The sequence below is a fragment of the Malurus melanocephalus genome, unplaced genomic scaffold (genome assembly GCF_030028575.1).
Source record: "Malurus melanocephalus ecotype Western Australia unplaced genomic scaffold, MMel_1.1 scaffold_99, whole genome shotgun sequence".
NCBI classification, from domain to species: Eukaryota; Metazoa; Chordata; class Aves; order Passeriformes; family Maluridae; genus Malurus; species Malurus melanocephalus.
Window position 1 is genome coordinate 1,436,918 of NW_026623331.1, and position 13,733 is coordinate 1,450,650.

General features: G+C 39.2%; 1 protein-coding gene across 1 annotated transcript in view; it reads left to right on the forward strand.

The window, feature by feature from the left end:
* The window catches only part of GNAL (G protein subunit alpha L), a 177,148-nt gene that overhangs the window by 52,643 nt on the left and 110,772 nt on the right, over window positions 1-13,733 (forward strand). The gene's annotated exons all lie outside the window — the stretch shown is intronic.

A 13,733-nucleotide genomic window follows, 5' to 3' on the forward strand; every position in this document is an offset into this window, starting at 1 on the left:
TATAATCAAAGTGTGGAATTCAGTGCTGTGTATTACAGGACTGGATTTTATTTGCAGAAGAGCCCCCTTTTAATGAGAGTGAATTCCTAGTGCTAAGAGGCAAAGATCATGTTTTACTGTTTTTACTACTTGGCATGTCCTCAGACAATTTGTTTGTTGTGCTGGATCATCACGGGGTCTGTTAGATCATCTAATTGAAAAAAAAGGGAGTTTGTAGTCCTGGAACATCTCCAGAAGTTGTTTGTTCCACAGCCAAGTCACTCCTATGCTCTAACTCTGAGGTCATCTCCATAAGTCATGTTTATTATGTTTCATTTATTTCCCTGTTACTCACTTGGCATCTTAAAATTTGTAATGAAATATACGACATAAATTGCAGTTTAAAAATAACAGTGTAAATATGTCTTTAAGGTTGGTCACCTGACCTTCAGCCTCAAGTTGAAGGTTACTCATTCAGTACTWAAACACACTGATTATTGTTGCTTCTGAGATATAGATAACATATTGAACAATGGACAAAGTTTTTTTTAATGGATATATATTTGTGGATAAAAAGATCACCATGCTTTGTTTTTCATGTTTTCATATCTGCTTTTTCAGGAACAGGATCCTCTTACAACATGCTCTGTCTATTAATATTGAGCCTGCAACGTATATACCTTTGTTTCTGTTCACAGTGTCCCAAGTTCTCTCCTCACCAGCTTTAATCAAGTGTTTCTTGAAAAGTATATTTGAAGGTAGGGTGTGTCTGTTTTTCTGTTGCTCAAGATCATTCAAAACCTAATCTGTTGCTTAAAAGGTAAACTGAGAAATGGGGTGGCAACTTTATATACTAATCTGTGAGCAGTTTTTCAGGAAACTGGAGCCATACTGCATCTTTTGAGAGAGATTTTTATGCCACATAAATCAGGAAGGAGAGTTTCAAAGGGCTAGTTCCTATCTTTGTGTAATTATATATTCAGTGCAATCTTCTGAAACGTGTATCATCTGTATCAAAAAGGAAAAGATTCTGCTGCTGACAGTTCTTACATACATGAAAAGTCGGAGGGAGGGGGCTTTAAAATTTCTATTGTTCTTCTATGATGGTTATGTGTTCTCACACAACTTAGTGAAATCATCTTTATGATTTGCTGCAAAACTGATGCTGCTGGCATTGACTGTCACAATGGATGCCATGTATTGAAGAGGCCCCAAACAAGAGCACASAGCAGAGGGGTGGTTTGGGAGAGGCAGAGGGAGAGAGAAATTTATCAAAGAAGGCATCTATACGAATTAGAGAATGTAATTTTTCATAAAATGGTAGGTTAGTCCTGACAATTAAACTTGGAGAACAAGTAAAGGAGATCAGGGCACAGAAAGAAAAGGAAGGTGGTATTGCTTCATGCACTTATTTCCTATTCTAAAGATAGCTATCTAGATAAAAATGTCAGTGGTATTACAGAGTAATTGTAGATCAGGATGTATTAAGTTTGCTCCAGCTGCCTGACCTTGCCTAGCTGTTGTCTGAAATGAAACGAGCTGTGTTCCGATCAGCACTTCCTCTGGGCTACCATGCAGTTAGATGAAACCCCACTGGTGTCTGTGTAGGTTTTCTGGGCTATTGCACTGAATCCTATTTGCTGCAGATTTGCAAGCTCAAAGGAAAACTCTTTCATGTGCCCAGCTCTGCCATGCCTCTCGAGCACCTGTAATAATTCTTACTTAGGCTGTCTGACCTGACAGGAGCTAAAGAATAAAACTGGATTGCAGCAGCTGTTCCAGCAAGCAGCCCAGTCAAGGAACAGCTTCTTCACGGAGCTCAGCTACTCACTGGGCTGTCACTTCACAGTGTAACCTCTCTTGCTCAACCTATGTTGACTTTGAGTAGCTTGAACCTAAGTCTTATGGCATTTTTATATGGAAAATATGGATCTTTCTTCTCCTGTCACCCTCTTTCTCCCAGAAAGGYGGTATCAAAGAGTAAAGTCCATCTTGCACACCAAAAGTGCTCGACAAAACCCATGGCAATTACAGGTGGATTCCAATAACTTGACCATGTTAGCAGATTCTGTGAACTTTCACGCTGGAAATGGGTGTGTTGTCATAAGTTTGCCTATTCTTGATTTAAAGCTCAGAGGATTTTTGAGGACACGTATGCCTGTTTCATAAGTGGGTTGATATGGAAAACACTTTAATCCAAGTTGTAGAAGTTGGCATCAGTAGGTAAAAAGAGCTCAAAAATAAAAGTAACAAAAATGCAAAATGAACAGGGGTAGAACAATGCAGARCAATGGCTAAAATTTCATTAACTCCATTGTACCTTCATTGCAGTACTCTACAGTGATCTTTTTAAAGTTTCAAGCAGATGTTTATCTGAAATAGTTTAATTTAGGCATATGCATTATCTTATTCACTTTTAATAGGTACACATTTTGAATATTCTTTGTCTTGCATTTTGATGAAAAGTTTGGCCATTTGGAGAGAAAAAGTTCTGAAGTAAGGCAATCTTTATAGGCCCTTGGATCCTAAGGCAATTTCAGGTACATTTATCAGACTTCACAGAAACTCAGCCAGTAAAGGTGAATACTCTGTCCACATTTGGATGTGGGGAGTCCATGAAAAAGTTGATGGATTGATTATACACTAACTTTAAATAGAGAGGTAACTTCATACCAAGAGACAGAAAATTTTTGTGTGAATACATACAAACTAATAACATACCTGTTACCTTAGGCTTTTAATTACATAATTTTACATGGGGAAGAAGRCAACTCTTTATATGCTGCTTGCTTTTCATTTTTATTTTAAGGGAAATTCAGGCTTACCTGAGTGTGTTGATAGGTAAATGCTAATTTTCATATGTATTGTCAACAGTACACATAAGGCGTTTTATTCAAATTGTACTAGCTTGCAGTTGTGGCAGAATTTAGAGGAGTGGAAAATTAAAAGACAAAAAAACAATGCAAAGACTAATGTATTGTCACAATCCCTGTAGTGAATAGATACAGTGTACTTTMCAGCTGAAGCATTTTTCTTCCATCTTTGTAAAGCATCACTGAAGTTGAGGTTCTTTTCTTGAGATGTGAAGATATGAATTGCTTGTCCGTAAGGATTTTCTTATTGCCTGAGGTCATTGGATGGCTTATTGACCAAACTGAACAGCACTGTATTGAAAGAATTATTCCTTTTAAGTGGAGAAAAGCATTWAAATGTATTAGCATTAACTTTTTAGGAAAAAAAAGATTCATTAATACCACTAAAACTGATGAATCATCATCAGAGTTGCTAAACTGCATGCAAAAACTCTGTCACTTGCTGGTGACCAGCAGGTTTGACTGGTCACCAGCTCTGCACCTTTACTGTTCAAGTTATTAACATATCACTGAGAATACACTAATTTTGGCTTGCTGCCATGCAATGCAGTTGCTCAGCTGTATTTCCTGCTTAGTAATCTTTACTTCCATTTCACAGTGAATTCTGGGCACTGATTATTAGATCTCTAGAAGAACTTACCTTGAATCCATTTCCAATCTGTGAAGAGAAATATGCATTTCAAGGGAGGGATTGACAAGATAATAATCCAATATTTTTTTTAATCACATTTTAAACATCTGTGTTAGAATGATTTTAGTTGTGGCATTGCACCCCACATTTGACTTACTATATTATAAGATTCAGTCTTCTTTGCTGCAGTTGCTTAAAATTGTTACAGATTATAGAGTTTTGCACAATGCGCACGGTTTCAACTCTTAGTGGATGTAACAKCAGGTCTTTACTGTGCATAATTATAGCAGAGCTTCTGTGTGGCCTATAACAGAGGTTTCTCTGCTTATCATTAATATGTTAGCCCCAGAATATTCAAGTGAATACATTCGAGGCATAAGCTTGGAATATGTTAAAAAATCTTTAAATCTGGACTCAGGGTTTCCATGAACCACGTAAGGAAAAATTTTAMATTTACAAAAAAAAATCATAGTGCACATTTGGAATACAGAAGGCTATAAAAAATTACATTATTTTCATATTGTATATAGATAATATAGCATCGGTTTGTTTAATTTATACTGAGAAATACTCTGGAAATATTTGGATTACTTATAAAGAATGGCTTTGTAAGTTACCATCATCATTTCAATAACAAACAGTTAAAACAAGCATCTGCTAAGATTTAGTTCTTAAAATCCATAAAAAAATCCCTTAATCCTTATATAGTGTTTGTATTTTTATGTCTGTTGATATTTTGAATTTTTGAAGAGCAGTCTATCCATTCAGTGTTTTCCAAAAAWGCACAGAAAAGAATCAAAATGGTTTAGGCTGCAAGGGACTTTAAAGACCATCTAGTTCCAACCCACATGCCGGGGGGGCACACCTTCTCCTAGACCAGGTTGCTCATGGCCCCATACCCATTAAACAAGTTCATGGCAACAACATGCCATAAATTTTACATTGTATAGTAACACTAATTCAGGATTCCATAGGCAATTGAAATTAAGAAACACAGAATTTGGCAGTACTGGAAATATATTGCCACAGCACCAGTTTTTTGTTTATCTTTGGCTGTATGCTCTGTGCAGTTAACAGAAGACAGCCATTGGCTCAGCCACAAATCACATAAAATTTTAGAGATAGCATTTGGAAAGTATCCAAGTTTAATTGGAAAATTTAGGCACTTGACTCAGTGACATCTTTTTCTCTTTCCTACTTACCTTCTTGCAGGGCATACAGAGAAATAATCTGACGGTTCAGAGAGCAGTAAATAGCAGAGAAGGTAACTGGGGCTGGGGAAGCAGTTATGRTAAAGGCATGAAGGGAGCCTGAGGAGATTCACAGATTAGCGGGAGGCTATTGTTTGCTGACACAATAGAAGGAACAGGCTCCAAAAGGTGTGTGGACCTCTGCCATCTTCAGCCTCCTTTCCCTCCACTGGATGGGACTTCCACAGCAGAAACAGCAGCTCACCATGRCAAAGTGGAAGCATAATGAAAGGGAGCCCTCCATGCTCCCTCAGTGCCCTCTCTCCTTGCACAGTTGTGCTACTCTCTGAGCTGCACCAGGCTGRATATTGGTGTTGTTTTCTCCAGTCATGCTCTCACCAGATCCAGGCTCTTCAGGCGGCTTGAAACTCTTGATTTTTTTCCTGTCTCATTTACACATGGCTTGCAGCATCTCAGGCCAGAATTATTAAATTAGGTGAAACAGTTCAGATTGGAATGTATTAAATAGTTTTCTCTAGTCAAGTGAAAGCTCTCTTGTACTTCTCTGGAAAGCAATATGATTTCTGTAAGGCAAAACCAGTGGCCATGACCCATGGTTCTGGATACAACACTGCCTGCAACAGCCCTTGGCAACATTCCTGCTGTAGTAGGAAGCTGCAGTCCTCATGCCCAGGATGGCAAGGCAAGCCATGGTGTGCTATGAGTTTTGCTGGGTCATTGCAGGCAAGCACRGCAGTCCCTGTTTGATAAATCCTGCTCCTAGTCTCCTCTGATACCAGCCATCCAGTGTAATCTTCTTCATCCCTCCTCTCTGTGCCTCTGCCAAAATGTGTTCATTTCTCTTAAAGGGAGGTGACCAATGTTGGTCATGTTTTCCACAAATTCCTATAATGTTAGTGTTTTATTCTTTGTGAGGAATACCTTATTTGACATGTTTTAGGCCTCCAATTTGGCAGGGCAGGGAGGACATATCCTTGTTTAGTTTTGATTTGTTTTCATGATCACAGCTTATGTGAACTAGCTTATGGTCATTCTGAGATGAAATATTTCCAGATAYTAAGCTTTCAAAGGGGAGGACTGTGATGGTATACACATGCAGAAGAGCTGCATCTGAGATGCATATACAATTCGTGTTTAGGCATTTGCTATACTTTGCATGGTTTCTGCCGCCTCAATAAAATTATATAAAAATAATTCCACAGGAAAAACTTCTGTCATTCACTCTGCCTTTTACAGATATAAACCTTGAATCTTTCTGAATGCACAGCTGCCCATTCCCAAACACACTGTAAATTGTTGCATGGACTACAAGCATTTGAATAGTACTGAGGAGTTTTAACCTAGCTTAATGTAAGTCATTTACATGTTCAGACAGAGCATCCTTGTATGCTTCTTCCAAGCCCTCCTCTTTKTATACAGTGTTACAGTGGTTTGTATTTCTGATAAATGTTTTGCAGGGTTAGCCTTTTTAAGTGGCTGGCTCTCCCTACATGAGCAAGCAGCACTCTATGCTGAAGGTTAAGAACAAATTATCAATGAAAATTTATAGCGCTTGATTTTATTTAAATCAAGTGTTCTCAATTAGYGTCCATGTAAAAGAACTATGTAAAAGAATACAATAGTCAAAATGTATGTAATGATCCTTAAGTGGCAGATTATGATCATATCTTTATTAGTGGTAGTAATTGTGGTGGAAGTGTTGGTGACAGGTTAAACCATTTCTTACGACAATAGCTTTTGTGCTGTTGCATCTGGATCAGAAATGCAGCTCCTGAAGATTTGCATATTGTGAAGAATAGGCTGCAAAGACACAGAAGCATAATCTTGTCATTGTGTTCAGTGATGTGGGTGGCAGATTGCTGTAGCTGATTCTGAGCAGGAAGAGTCTGAATATGGGTAGGTTTAAAGGTCTTTAAATGTTTTAGGATTGGTAGGCAAATCGGTTGACTATGTAAGTGTTGTTGTAAGTTGTTAAATATTCCAAGCAGATACAAGCTTTCTAAAACTTTCTCAATGTTTTAAAACATGCAGTGCAGTGTCTGAGTAGCTGCATTAGCTGAGATTGCTGGATTAGACCCCTTTTGCACTTGTACTATTGCTAGCCTGAGACACTGCTGTGATAGTTCTGCTTAGCATTGCACTGCATCATTGAGACATTAAGATTTAAAATTTTAAGGAGGTTGTAAGGCATCAAGCTAGAATGTGTCTCCTTAACAAACAAACAAACAAACAAGAAAACCTGAAACCAAAAAACAACTAACAAATCAAAACCAACCCTGCAATTATGCAGAGTGTACAGAAACATGGCACGATTGTTGGTAAGTCTGAAACTTTAAACCCAGAGAAAATGTTGCCATAGTTTAGGTAATTTTCTCACATTATACATTTTTCTTGTAAAAACAAACTTCTTCGTTCCCAAAGTATGTGAGAAAATACAGATTCCTCAGTAACTTATTAAATGGCTTGTTCCAAAATGTCTGCAAGTTCTGTGGACTTTTCAACCTTTCCCCCTTCTCCTTTATGCACCAATGCTTTTATCACCTTTCACCCCAAGTGAAATGATCCTGTGAGAAATATTTGCTCCAAAGAATCTAATCCATGTTATACAAGCAATCCAGTAGATGTTGGAAAAAACTTCTGGGTTTTAATAAAAATAAGGTCAATAAAATCATATGGGTTTGAATTTTATTAATCCATTCTATCAGAATAGCATTTGAGGCTAGTAATGAATTAAGTGACTAAGTAAACAGGAGAAAAAAAAGAARAAAGGTAAGACTTTCCAGGAGATTATCACACTTCATTTTTCATTGTTTTTCCCCCTCTCCCACATAGGTATGTAGATGGAGTAGTCATGTATGTAAGTAATGTAWCTGCTTAGTGTTCATATTGACCATTTTCTCTTTTCAGAGAAATTAATAAATTCATGTCATGAAAGCATGTTGTTTAATTGTAACATAAATCTGGTTATGGAGGGACCCATGTGGGTCAACAAGTCATGTCTCTTCAATTACAAGCAAATATGTGAGAGCTGTTTAATCCAGAGATCATCTGCTTTGCACAAATATACCATAGAAATATTATAGGAAACTTAAGATCTATATCACAAAAGGCCAAGTGGAACATGACTCAACAGGTATTTGTTACAAGCAGATGCATAGCTTAAAAATATATATACATGATGAGAAAAATACACTGTGGTGTTTACTCAGTGAGTTCTGATATTTTATCTGTATTTGCTAGTCATGCAGTCAAGAAAAAGCTGTATGTCTGTGGTAAATATTACTGATATAAATTGGGTTGCGAGTGCATGAGGCTCCCCACTTACTGGCAACATTATTTTCTGAAGTTTAAGGATCCTGTTGGAATCCTTAAACAGGGTTAGGAAACAGTTACAGAATTCTTCAATTCATGCTAAGGTAGGTGTATGCAATGATCTTCTTTATTTGTAAGGATTTTCTGTTGAGGGATACCACTGACCATGGTGGCACTCAAAAGGATCAGAGCATAACTTTTCAACCATGTAGAGACTTGCTTTTTACTGAAAATCAACCATTTCCTGGAGTAGCTAAAACTTAATTCCTCAAGCATAAAAGTTTAAAAAAATGAGAAGAAACTAAAAAGTATCTCTATGTTTATATCAAGATAGAGGAGTATTACAAGGAAACCACAGGTCAGGTCAGGTTTGGGGTGAATGTAGAGACAATCTGGCTCAGCGGAATGCTGTCTAAAGACCAGGGGTGGAGGCARGCATGCTGTGATAGTGGGTGTCCTGCTGAGAGATGTGCCTTCGAGTTAGAGGTGAGATTAAGGCAAATCACATCTATGTTTAGTGTCTCACAAGTTAGTTTTCTTTCCGTTTTTTTTATTCCTGTCCAAATAGGGAGATCATGATAGTTGATCTGAGCATTCACTAATAAATGCAAAATTTTATGTGACATACAAAAGCTTTTATAAACTGCAGACAAGTGATTTGGCTTTGCTGTTACAGCTGTGCAAGTTGTTGGTCAGCATGTTGCAGAGAATCCAGGACATGTCTCCTGTATAGATTTTACTCCTTTTTTGAAAGTGGTAACTTCAGCTATAATTCTAGCTGACTTCTTTATTTATTAATTAACTTCTAAATTAGGGCAATATTAGCATGTTTTGCTTGGCTTTATTTAAATCTGTGTAATCCTGAGGACTCTCCTAAACAACTGATTAGAACTAATTTTCCACTGCCTTAAAATGGGAATGTATTACTTTGTTCAAGGGGGAGGAGGGGAAGTTGGGGAAGTGCCCTTGGCGTGTCCAGCCAAGTGAAATTCTTCATAAACTGGGATACTGACAGGAAAGTGCCTCCTATTTTGCCAAAAATGTAYCCTATAACAATCTTGAAAATTCATCAAATGAAGTGTCCCTTTTGCTTATTGCAAAAGCATAGCATCCGTGTCATTTTGTTTAACAAAGTTATTTCATTGTAATATGTAAGAATATTTAAACTATAGGAGGTTACTTAGTCTTTTAAATGCTACTAGGACGTTGCTGAATTTATGTTAGTTTCAATCAGCATCTTCTGCCTTTGGTACCAACAGATGGACGTGTGTGGAATGTTGCCATGTGAGTCTCTCTTCATAGATAGGAATTTCTAGTCAGAAAAGACAAGAATAAACACTGGAAATATTTTACCAATCAGGGTCTAAAGGGAAACCCTGAGCTGATGGGGATGGCCACGGCAGAAGTTCCCTGTTCCCTCTGCTTTCTTGCGGGACATGGATGAGGAATAACTAGCTTGGATGAGGAATAACTAGCTTGAATGAAAGAGGATTGTCTTCTTTCTTTAGTGCAATCATACTGCAAATCTGCTTTTCACCTGATGCTTTTCCACACAGGCTTCCCGAGGAGCATGTGGCTCCTGCTTAGATCTAATCCTCCCTTTCACAAATGCTTTCTCAGGGGCAGAAGCTATCATTGTCATTTCTGTGGACTGCTGCCTGCAGTTTTTCTCAGGAAAACTATTCCTTCTCTTCAGACTATTATCTTTAGCCCATAGCCTTCTACCACATCATGTCACCTGCTTTCTCCCATTTGCTGCTTCCTCCCTTTTGCTCCCTGTGCTGCACAGAGATGGGGTGGGCTGTGGTTTGTGGGCATGGGAGAAGTTGGTTTGTCAGGTGAGTTACACGGTGGCAGCTGCCAAGTAAAGGAATGTATGGCTTGGGAATGGGGACAGCCAACTATGTCAAGGAGCCAAGGAATCACTCACTCAGAGCATTGCCAGGCCCCTCAGCATTGCCTGACCCTCTTCTGCATCAGTGAATTTRTCCTTAATCCATGGACATGAAGGTGATTCAGGATCAGGTCCCTGGTCACTGTGGAAACGCACACCTCATCTTTTCTGGCATCTCTTCCATCCTTCTTCTTAAAACAGATGAGCCACTCTCAAAAAATTTGAATGACTTTTTTGAGGTCATGGGGTTTACACAGAAGGATGAAGGTTAGTTTTTTTGGTTTTKGTTTTTTTTTAGCACGACATTCACTTCTTTGCAAAGTGCATGCGGGTTTTTTTTCTAAATCCTTAGTCAGTATTTTTAAAACAGTTAGAGTCATAATTTTTTAGGTTCCTGGTTCATATATCTTATAAAACTCCAGATGTAGCCTTCCAGGGAGTGTGTACTTTCATGTTCATATTTGACATCTGCAGAGAGAGAAACTTACCAATAACTTCTTCCTAGAGATAAAGAATTCTTTTTCTTTAATACCTATGCAGTTACAATTTATTTTTCTCTYTTTTTTTCCCCAAGTTTGATGACAAGGTGGAGTAAAATCTCACCTACCAGTGAGTTGCACATCCTGATTTGCAGCAATGGGCTACATGAARAAGAGAGGTCAGTGAGGAGAAGCAGAGGTCATGTCACCAGAGTGTTACCCACCTAATGCAGTGCTCATACTTGAGGACAGTGTCAGAGTTCAGAGATCCCTGTGAAAGTTAAGGCAGGAAGCCTGGCAAACAGGAATAATCTCTTATATTAAGAGATTATCTCTTATATTATCTCTAAGAATACCAGTTGCTTAGATCCATCCTGTGCTTTTGATTACCTCCATCTTTCTATTTGTTCTTTTTTTAAAAGTCTGTGTGAAGGGAAAATGGGCTGCAAATGGGCTGCAGGGCTTCTGTAGAGAAACTTTCTCCACCTTTACCTAGTGTTTGCAAGAGAAAGCTCGGCATCAGTCCTGCTCTGGATTGGAGGGGCAACCAGGTCTCTTCAGCTGTATCTGTAGGAGTTCCCCATTAATTCTTACTGAGGTTTTGTCCCTGCCTACCCAAAAACAGAACAGGCATGAGAAAAAGACCGACTTTGTGGCAGGAGTGGGCACCCAGTATGGCTTCAGCTGGGTTGTCAATTCTCTTCCATATAGGAATGCAAACATGGTTTCATACAAGCAGCTTGGGCTCCCCAGCATTCAGCCTGAGGCTCACAAACAGTGCATCCTGAGGTGCAAACTCACAGAGGAAAGCAGGAAATAAAGGTATCTCCAGTTTCCCTTCAGGAGATGCTGTAATGCCTAGTTTCACAATGGGATAGCACTAAGTTTGAGCACAAAGCTAGAAGGCGAATCTCACTTTTCACACACACATTCCCACTCAGTGTGTATTTATATTTATATATATGTGCATATATAAATATATGTATGTATACATATGTTGCCTGATATGAAGGGGGAGAGGCAATGTGAAATAACTTATTTTTCAGGACTAGGAACTGAAGGAGGATCTCACATTGGTTGCCTCAAAAGAGATGGGAAGACCAGGAAGAGTCTTTCCTTTGTCCAGGACTTTGTTTTTATTCCCATGTACGATTTGTGTTAGAATTTGGTTTGGTGAAGCAGCATTGCTGCAACCTTTTATAGAGTTTTAGATTTATCTGTATGCAGAGGAGACATATTCATATAAAAGCTATGGTTTCCCTCTGGAGAAAAAAACCCTCTGGTGCGTTCAAAGAGGGTGAAAATTTCTCTATTGTTTATTATTGCTTCTACGATTGTGTAGTTCAATTATATCGGGATAAGTGCTGTGTTTGGGAAAAGCAAAGGGAGGGTTGGGAGTATAACTACAGCCAAAAGTTCTTTCTGTGCTCAGGTTGCTTGTGTGTGTCATTCTTGAACTGTGTGATCTTTTCTCAGGAGGAAGAGAAGAAGGGTCATGGGGTTTTTCAAGGGGGAGAGAGGAAATGAGAAACACTTTCCCTCTTTTGGAGAAAGGTAAAAGCAGGATATATCAGGATCCTGTAAAATTCTGTTTATTGGCACTGAGCTGTTTCAAAGCTGGGAACAAGTCTGTACCAAAAATCCCAATTGTTAGTACGTGAAAGAGGAAAACTGCTGAGGGGAGAAGGGGAAGAAACAAGGCAGATTTATTTCCTAGGATCGACTGACTCTAGCAAGATTTGGGACTTAGGTCTCAAACTGAAGTATTTACATAGGTAATAAATATGGCTACATCTTGTGTATCATAAATTACAGCTTCTGACACTGAAGGACTATGAAAATTTAGACCCAGTTAGTGATTTTTAACCAAGCCAGTTCAGTTTTGAGCTCTCATAGTACTGTGGCAGGGAGCAAAACATGACTGCTCTTCACAAAAGCTATTCATCATMTATCCTGTGTCTGATAGCCTCCGAAAACAGCAGTCACCCTGAACTGTGCTTCCAAACCTATMGGTATCTGAGGTGCTTTTTGCCTCTCCAGACGGAAAATGTCAATAGGAAAAAAGTAGTCTATCCTAAAAAAATGCAGCTCAGTAACACTTAAAAAAATGCATATTTTGGCCTGGCAAATCCTGTCAATCCTGTAGCATATTACCTCTCCCCCCAGCTGCACACACCCGCCCCCCCCCCATTTAAGACAGCAGCTGATAATGGCTTCCAGAGTCAAGATCAAGCAGTACCATAAAACCACATATTTAGCACTTGAATTCCATAGTCTCCTGAAAACTCCACACACCCAACCAGGTGAAGCAGTTTCTTTTCTGGGTCCTGCCCTTTTTGCCTTCCTCTGATGAGTGCGCAAAGTAGACAGTAACAGTTTCTCTTCCTTGATTCAGCACTTCCCACCTGAGTGAGCCATTGAAAATAAAACCCAACTAAACTAAATCTTTCTGCTTGTAAAATCTAGTTTCTTTTTGCCACATGCATCCCAAGACTTTTTAGATTAAAATGCTATTTTGTTTGATTGAAGTTGATGGCAATCTCTCTTTGATTTTAGTCGGGACCAGGATTTTGCACACATATGTAGCTATCTAAATACTTATTTTTCAGTAAGCCATTTTTAAAAGTATGGGGAACTAATAATATTTGGAGATAAAAGCTGAAAGTATTTTGGGATTCCAGAGTAATGTCCATCCTTYTTCTAGTATTCTTGTGTCTCAATATATCAAGCATCACATTTGAGTAGTGCAGGTGGTTTCTACACAGGGGAAGTTTAGGAAAAGCCAGGAACTGTACTGCTGCTTTTGCACGGAGGTGCTAGTTTGCAAGGCATGAGGTTTGAAGCAAAAAGGAATACCTACAGGGTTGCCGAGCTAGAAGTTTCATTTTAAGATCTAAAATGGAGGTAAATGAAGGAACAGAGAGATACAGTTTCTTGTCGACGTTTGTTGTTGCGGTGAGATTAGACATGTTATCATGTTCAGATTATGCATTATCGTGAGCTGTTTGGACAGCTTCATTTTCTGGTTCAGCTGATACAGTCTGGAATATTCAAAGGGAAAAAAACGGCCCATGTGCTGCTGTGACAACTTGTGGAAAGACATTTTGTTTGTTAGGAAGTCGAGGCAGGGTGTTTGTGCATATGCGTGCTCGGTGTGTCGGGGTACACGCGGGCAGACCCCGGCCGCTCCCACACCCCGGTGCCAGGGGCTGGCTCCCGGCGTCGCTTCGCAGGTCGGTCACGATGGCAGCCATCACCTGTGCCAGCCTGGGATTCCAGACCCAGGACTGCCAACCCTTGCTCCGCTAGCGGCCAAGCTCTTCCAGTACCGCCGAGGAACGCGGGCAAAGATCG